Below are 7,536 nucleotides of genomic sequence, written 5' to 3' on the forward strand. Positions count from 1 at the left end.
CAATATTGTTGATTTTTTTATTTTAAAGAATTGTCTATGGGATAAATAAAGATCAAAAGTTGAGGATCACTTTTGTTTTAAAGTTGATGATCACTTTTTTTTTAATTGTTATCGAATATAATTTCTCCACTTTGAGGAAAAAATAATGTTCATTTGGCACGACTTTAGAAATAAAATTATTAACTTGAAACTCTACTTATAAATTTGAAATTTCATGCTAATAATATTTTTTAGTCACATGAGTTAAAAAGAATAGGAAAAAGGGTTTTGAGTTAAAGTGGCTATTTGCGAAAAAAATCCATTTGAGTTAAATAGTGATTATTTGCAAACATTTTTATTCAAATCATGAAATATTATTCAATTAGGGGTTGTTTGATGTGAAATATAACATCAAATAGTTTTGGAATTATATTATAGTGTCGCTTAAAGTATTGTTTGGTTTACAAGTCTAGGATAAGTTATTTTTTCCCTTGGGTGGTATAGTAATTCGAAATAAAATAGGTAAATGACAAACACGTCTCTTTAAACTCTTTTTACACATCACTTTTTATATTCATGAAGGATATTCTTATAAATAAATATTTTGTTCTTAAATCTTATACAATGCATATTATTTTGAATACATAAGTTAAAAGGAGGTGTTAATTATGTCTTAAATTATTTCTTTGTATTTTTTGGGAAACTATAATTCCTATTAGTGTAAGAGACCCTTTGTCCTAATAGATTTGGAAAATGAAATTTGTCCATTAGGATTGAGAAATATTTTTGCGTTTAGGTTTAAGACTACTTGGGATCTATATATAGAGGATATAATTGGGGATGCTAAAGCATTGTAAACTTCTTCTTTTCTTTCAAAGTGGAAAACTCTCTAGATCTGCTTTTGCTGAGAGGAGTAGGCCTGATCGAACCTGATTAAATCCTTATGTTATTCTTCTTCTATATTTTCTTTGTTTGTAATTGTATGCTAGTTAATCCACGATATTTATGCAACAGGAGAAATAAAGAGTGAGATAATGATAGTAAGGCAAAAGCAACCAACGGCAAATGGATTTGTAAGTCATGAAGGACCCTTGTACTTGACTTCGTATGTCACCTAGACCCTTTTACTCACGAATTTTCAATTGAACACTTAAAGTTATTAAAACACACTATTTTAAATTCTTTAACCGCTGACTAAAAAGATGTGGCATTTTTTTGCTATATCGAATCAAAAGTGTGGTTACACACGTTCAAAAGCAAGTGAAGACAATTATTTAAATTTTAAAAAATATTTAAATTAAAAGAATGATATTACAATTTAAAAAAAATTAAAAAGAAAAAAGAAAGAAAACTCCATTCCCAATATGTTCTACATTTTTTCTTCTTTTTCTTCATAATTTCTGTGAAATTAGGTCTTAGGCCTACTCACACCCCAAAAGCTAGCTCAAAGGGAAGAGGATTGTCCAAGTCTTATAAGGAGTCCTCCCATCTCATTAACCACCGATGTGGGACTTTTGTCATTCTTTAACACCCCACCTCATGCCCAGTGCTTAGCATCTGGTACGTGGACAATTTTTGATTTTGGGGGGCCCCAACATCGGGTGAGACGGGCCCTGCTCTGATACCATGTGAAATTAGGTCTTGGACTAACTCACACCCCAAAAGCTAGCTCAAAGGGAGAAGGATTGCACAAGCCTTATAAGGAGTTCACCCATCTCATTAACAACCGACGTGGGACTTTTGTCATTCTTTAACAATTTCACCCAACACCCACCATCACCATACACATCTTCTTCGATTTCTTCCAATGCTCTTACACACAATTCTTCCTCTTTCTCTTTCTCATATGCTTTCTATCATTTGAGAGTTCTACAATGATTGGGGGAAATATATTTATTTAGATTTTGGTAAAAAAAAAAGGTTCTAAATTGTGAAATAGATATGAATTTCAAATGGAAAGAAATAATTTTAGAGATAGTTTGAGATTTCTTTTTAAAAACATTATTTATAATTTAAAAAAATGACGTGACAATATATATCTGATGTGGATAGTGAGGTGTTATTAACATCACTGCAATTAGAGACACACATGATCACAGGGGTTTAAAATAGTGTGATTTAAGTGTTCAGTTGACAAAGTCGCGAGTAGAAGGATCCAGGTGACCAACGAAGCCAAGTATAAAGGTCTCCCAGGTCATTCCGCCAAACAATAACTCCAAATGGAGTAAAACAACAAATAAGTGCCACCAACGATCAATGTGAAAAACGTCAAGCAATGGGCAATTAAGCCTCAAAACATTGATTCTTAATTGTATAATTAAAATGACACTAACATTCTTATAGATTCACACTAATATACAATAGTTCGAAGGCAAAACAACATATTCACGATAAATTAAAAAAAGGTCAATAATACCCTTAAACTATCCAAAATAGTTCATATTTATCCTTAAACTATATTTCAGCTCAAAACTACCCTTTGCGTCAAACTATTGGGTCAAAAGTGTCTTCTTATTAACGAAAGTTGTTAAATGCCATGTGAATGCCACATTGCACACCAATAAGGTTTCACTTGCCACATAGACTAAATCCCTAAATCTTAATTATTCTTTTTCCCCTTTATTTCATTATTTTCCAGAAATGATTTTACCCCGTCTTCCTCAATTCATGGCTAGGGCTTCATAGTTTTGTTCGTCGCGGAGTTTTAAAGTGGATATTCGTGGTTGTAGGTTAGTAAATCTTTTTTCTTATTTTATCATGTTTAAAATCATAAATATCCACTTTGAAGTCCAACCCCAAAGAAAGCTATGAAACCCTAGCCGCGAAATGAGAGAAAAGTTGTGAAACCCTAACTATCATGCTTTGAAATTGTAAACATAATAAAATAAGAAAAAAGATTTACTAACCTACAACCACAAATATCCATTTTAAAACCCAGCCCTGAAGAAAGTTATGAAATCCTAGCCGTGAAATGAGGAGAAAGTTGTGAAATCCTAACTATCATGATTTGAAATCGTAAACTTAATGAAATAAGAAAAATAAAATACTAACCTACAACCACGAATATCCACTTTGAAACCCAGCCACAAAGAAAAATTTGAAATCCTAGCCGCGAAATGAGGGAGAAGGGGTGAAATCGTTTTCTGGAAAATAATGAAATGGGAGGGGGGAGGGGGGGGGGGAATTAATTAGGAATTAAGAATTTAGTCTATGTGGCAGTGGAATCCTATTGACATGCAATGTGGCATTTACATGTTATTTAACAACTTCAGTTATACGAAGGGTATTTTTGACCAATAGTTTGACTGAAGAGTAGTTTTGAGCTGAAATATAGTTGAAGGGTAAATATGAGCTATTTATGATAGTTTAAGGGTACTTTCGACTCTTTTCTGTTTAGTTTATGTGTCAGTGGAACCCTATTGACGCAATGTGACATCCACATGACATTTAACAACTTCCGTCAATAATAAAGGTAGTTTTGACCCAATATTTTGACAGAAAGGGTAGTTTTGACCCGAAATATAATTTAACGGTAAATACGATCTATTTCGGATAGTTTAAAAATATTTTAAACCCTTTTTCATTTAAAAAAATCGATAAAATATAAGCAAAACAAATAGTAAATAAAAAATATTCTAATAAAATACACAGGACTGAACATCAATTCGATACTAAATCACTACATTAATAATAAAGAAAGACAAATTTCAAACTTAAAGCTCCTCTACAAATTAACATTATGAAAATGATAATAGTAATGATGGCAATAGTGACATTGTTAATCCTAATATAAATGGCAACGGAGTAAGAAAAAACAATTAAAGTAGAAGAAATAAAATGTCTATGGATGGCAATGGGGTGGTCGGATGCGGGACGGGTGAAATGTAGGGCGGGTTGTAGTGGATTTTTTAAAAACTAATGTGGGGGCGGCGGAGTACGGATGCATGTGATTTTATGTGGATTCAAACTTAATTTTAACTTTGGGAAAAGTCTCAAATCGAACTTTCAAAAAAGTCTCATTTATGTCATAAGTTAAAAAGTTTGGCTCATTTATGCCATTACCGTTAAAGAAAATGCTCATTCATGCCATTATTTTTTAACAATGATTTTGCAAAACCATTTTTGACACGTGGCCAATTACAATTCGGTCACGTTATCAATTTTTTTAATAAAAAAATCATAATTCTGAAAAAAGAAATTGAATTATTTTTTTTATTAAATAAATTGATGACGAGACCTAATTATAATTGGTCATGTCATCAATTTTTTAATAAAAAAATAAAATTTCGAATAAAAATTATTATTTTTATTTTTAATTAAAAAATTGATGACGTGGCCGAATTATAATTGCCCATGTGTCAAAAATGGTTTTGCGAAACCATCGTTAAAAAATAATGACATGAATGAACTTTTTTTTAACAGTAATGGCATAAATGAGCCAAACTTTTAACTGATGGCATAAATGAACCTTTTCTGAAAGTTCAATGGCATATTTGAGCCTTTCCTTTTAACTTTTTACATGTTTTAAGAGTGATAGAGCATTGTTTATTAAGATAATTTATTTAAACTACTAAAATATTTAAGATATTAAATAAAAATAGTTTAATAAAAATTAATACAATTTCATTCTCAATTGACCTCTAAGAAATAACTTTTAAAGTCAACATCCTATTAAATTAACGAAAAAGAGTCAAAAATACCCTTAAACTATCTGAAATAGCTCATATAAAACATTAAACTATATTTTGACTCAAAACTACCCTTCCCGTCAAACTATTAGATCAAAAGTGCGCTTCTAATTAACGAAAATTGTTAAATGCCATGTAGATGTCACATGGATAGATTTTCGCTGCCACATAGACTAAAAGAAAAAGAATAAAAAATACCCCTAAACTATCCAAAATAGCTCATATTTACTTTCAAACTTTATTTCGGCTCAAAACTATCCTTCCCGTCAAACTATTGGATCAAAAGTGACTTTCTTATTAGCGGAAGTTGTTAAATGTCACATGGATGGCACATTGCACCCAATAGGGTTCCACTGTCACATTGACTAAATTCCTAAATCTTAGTTACTTATTTTCTCCTCATTTCATTATTTTTCAGAAACGATTTCACCCCCTCTCCCTCATTTAGCGGCTAGGGTTTCACAGTTTTCTTCGTCGCTGGGTTTCAAAGTGGATATTCGTGGTTATAGGTTAGTAAAACTTTTTTCTTATTTTATTGTGTTTACAACCACGAAAATTCACTTTGAAACTCAGCTCTGGAGAAAGTTATGAAACCTTGTCTACGAAATAAGGGGAAAGTTGTGAAATTCTAACTATCATACTTTGAAATCGTAAACATAATAAAATAAGAAAAAAATATTTACTAACCTACAACCATGAATATCCACTTTGAAACTCAGCCTCGAAGAAAGCTACGAAGCCTTAGTTGCGAAATTAGAGAAAAGTTGTGAAATCCTAACTATCATACTTTGAAATTGTAGACATAATAAAATAAGAAAAAAATTACTAACCTACAAGCATGAATATCCACTTTGAAACCCAGCCACGAAGAAAAATATATAACTCTAGCCGCAAAATGAGGGAGAACGGGTGAATATATCGTTTCTGAAAATAATGAAATTGGGGGGGGAGTAATTAGGATTTATGGATTTAGTCTATGTGGCAATGAAACCTTATTGGCATGCAGTGTGACATCCACATGGCATTTAACAACTTCTGTTAATAAGAAGGGTACTTTTGACCCAATAGTTTGACGGAAATGGTAGTTTTGAGCTGAAATATAGTTTAAGGATAAATATGAGCTATTTCGGCATCCACGTGGCATTTAATGTTATTGGCATGCAATGTGGCATCCATATGACATCCACGTGGCATTTAACAAACTTCCATTAATAAGAAGGGTACTTTGACCCTAATAGTATGACGGGAAGGGTAGTCTTGAGCCGAAATAAAGTTTAAGGGTATATATGAGCTATTTCGAATAATTTAGGGATACTTTTGAGCCTTTTCCGTTAAATTAATACAAGTTAATGAATAATAAATTTATATGTAAATTTTTTAGTTTTAGTATCAAACTTAACTAGAAGAAAATATTATAAAAATCATGCGGAGTGAGCAGATTGAAAGTCAAATAAAAAATTTTGCGGGCTAAAATTGATCTACCCAATATCTGTCTTGCACCGTCCCATTGGCATCCCTAAAAGTGTTTTGCAAAAAAAAGGAAGAAGAAGAACGTATAGTAGTGACAACAATAACAAATTAGTGGTGTGGTGGAGGAATAGTGAGTACAAAAAGAAGGAAGAAGAAAAATCATTACTCTTTTACTAAAAAACGGCTAAATAGATATCTTTCACGCGTTTATACAACGTGAATCATAAATCATATGTCATTTAGGCAAAAAATATATGAATAATTCAAATTCGTAAGGATTGAAATATTCAATAGATACAAATTTTGATTAAGATGTCCAAATGACTTATATAAACACTAAATAATTGAAGGCCCGTTCACGTGCCCAATATAATTAATTATCTTTAAGTTAAATTTAATTTTTGTAACCTAAATTCTCATTTTATTTATTATAGTTTCTAAAAATTTTCTACCATTTTAAAAAATTACAAAAATCTCCTCAGGTACATCTCTATTCTCGGTCAGATACATCACTATCTCCTCTCGGGTACATCTTTATCCCCTCTTGAATACATCTCTCCTCTCGGGTACACCCATATTTTCTCTCGAATACACTCCCCCCCTCTCGAATTCATCCGTGAGATATGTGTCTGCAAGTCTTTTTGAATAGTATCACGACCGATGTATCCACATTTCTATTGATGCATCCAAAAAAATTTTAATTCTAATTTTTTTTTGTAATTTGAAAAAGAGTATGAATAATGTAATTAGCTCTTAACACTATAAAAATATATGTAAATTTTATTTAATTCATACGACATATTTTTCTCTGTAGTCAGTTTCAAAAGAATGATATATTAATATGTTCAATAATATTTGACTTCAAAATATTCGTTTATTCTTAGTAAGATGATTTATAATCATATGAACATCTATGGTTTGTTTTAGACTACGAGTTTTAAAAGTATTTTTTTAAAAAAAAAACGTCATGTTAAATTAAATAAACATTACATAAATCGAAATGGAGTGAGTACAAACTTTAGATCAATTTTATATTTATGAAATTTAAGTTTCTATAACTATTTTGCCTTTTAACAAAATTAAAAATGAAAATACTAAAGCTTTTTCATTATTATTTTAAATAGTATATTTTTATTAATATTCTGCCGATAATAACCCAAATTATAATAAAATAACTTAATTTGAAATTCAAGTATAGATATCAATTGTGGAAACATTTATTTTTTAGTTATAAAACATTCATGATCTATTATTTATATGCACCTTACATTCGACGAATGACACTAATTTATTATAATTCAAGATTGTAAGAAGTAGGAAATCAAGACTAAAAAGTGCAACTCACAATTATATGAAGGTCGTTGTGAGTTAATTGTCACTCATTAGATATATATATATA

This window comes from Solanum pennellii, chromosome 6 (genome assembly GCF_001406875.1).
Source record: "Solanum pennellii chromosome 6, SPENNV200".
Taxonomy (NCBI): Eukaryota; Viridiplantae; Streptophyta; class Magnoliopsida; order Solanales; family Solanaceae; genus Solanum; species Solanum pennellii.